Source organism: Triticum aestivum, chromosome 4B (genome assembly GCF_018294505.1).
Source record: "Triticum aestivum cultivar Chinese Spring chromosome 4B, IWGSC CS RefSeq v2.1, whole genome shotgun sequence".
Lineage (NCBI taxonomy): Eukaryota > Viridiplantae > Streptophyta > Magnoliopsida > Poales > Poaceae > Triticum > Triticum aestivum.
In genome coordinates, this window is record NC_057804.1 from 319,279,102 (window position 1) to 319,281,049 (window position 1,948).

A 1,948-nucleotide genomic window follows, 5' to 3' on the forward strand; every position below is an offset into this window, starting at 1 on the left:
TCGGCCTGCAGAAAAGTTAGTTCGCGCCAATGCTTGTCGATCCTGCACTTCACGTTCAGCTTTACAAGCAAGATGGAATAAACGAGTGATATTAGTATACTCCTTATAGTCTAGAATGGTCTGAATCTCTCTATTTAATCCACCCAGAAAACGTGCAAGCATAGCTTCATTCTCCTCAACAATACCACATCGAATCATGCCAGTTTGTAATTCCTGATAATATTCTTCTACAGAATTTTTTCCTTGTCTTAAACGCTGCAATTTTTGAAGCAATTCACGTTGATAATATGGTGGAACCCAACGCGTACGCATAGCAGTTTTCAAAGCAGCCCAAGTAGTTGGAATAGGATATAATCTACAATGTTCAGACCACCATACACATGCAAAACTAGTGAAAGCACAAACAGCAGCAGCAACTCGTCTCTCCTCGGGATATTGTAAACATGTAAATCGTTGTTCAGTTTCTAACTCCCAAGTAAGATATATATCAGGAACATATCTACCCTCAAATGGTGGAATATTCAATTTCAGTTTAGGAATATGGACATCATCTCGTACCTGAGGTGGTGGTGCAGGCCTACCATTACGAATATATACCTGAGGTCGACCTGCTGGTGGTGGTGCTGGTGGGTGCTCGTAGATCTGATTTTGATCAACCTCATCCTCATAATCGCCCGCATACTCATCATCCTCCTGGGTACCAGCAGGAGTAGTAGCAGGAGCCAAAGAAGCACCAACAGCAGTAACAGCGGCACCAGAATTTTGTCCTAGCTCAACAGGAACACGCTGTGCTCGTCCATACTGATTCGGAAGGGGGCGTAGTTGTTGTTGTTGCAGAGGTGCGACAGGTGCAGCCGGTGGTGGAAGACGCGCAAGCAGTTCATTAAATCTGTTATCGAGCTTTGTTTCGAACGTCATCTCAAGGCCAATGATCTTCTCCATGGCCTCTTCAAAATTGTTCAGCACATCTTGTACCTGTTCAGTCATCATTTGCTGAAACTTATCATGAAGCTCCTTGTTCGATAAGTTCTCCCAGTCAATCTCGTCGGCTTGTGATCCTGGCATGGTTAGCAGCAATAGAAACACACAAGAATATGATCCTACAGACTACTAAGAAGTGGTGGTGGTGTATCACAAATCCGTCAAGCAAATCTCAAATTCTTACCAGTTCTTACCCAGCAGCAGGCGGTGATCGGCAACCGTTGTAGTCAAAAACTCTCAAAGCTTGGATAGAGCGATTACCAGGGAGAGTCAAACACACGACGTAGATGTATGTGGAGCTGGGAAGGCTTATAGTATGGTAGCAAAAAGGGTCAGCAATAATCAATTCAGAGATGCAAAGTTGAATAAACGCTCAACGACGGTACTGTGCTGGTCCTAGGCTAGAATGTGCTAGAGACGCGAGCCTAGAACACCAACAAAATCACGGCGCGGCACGTAAACAAGGGAAAAGCACACTCTGAATTTTTTTTTTCGCTCTTTTTTTTGCGCTATTTTTTTTTGCGCTGCTTTTTTTTTTGCGAAAAATCACTATAATGGCGAGTGTCTCAAAACTCTTCCTAGGTCAAACTGACAGGATGGGACGAAATTTTTTTTGTCGACCAAATTTTTTTTTTCGACTGCCTGGACCCAAAAATTGGAAACGGGTCAAAAAAAACTTCCTATAATGGCACCTGTCTCAAAACACTCAGAAACACCTAAAAATAGGATAGCCAGAATTTTTTTCGAAAAATGCGTTTTCAAAAAATTTTGGGCCTAAACGGAGCGTGGCTACCCGACTCCGGATTTTTTTTTCCGAAACCTACTCCGGCAAGGAAACACGAATCGGAAACTAGATGGATCTCGGAAACAAACCTAATAAGCAAGGAACTCGGATTGGTGGTAGATATATGGTGGTGGTATATGGCAGCGGTGGTGGTAGCGGTGGTAATATATGGATATGGATCGG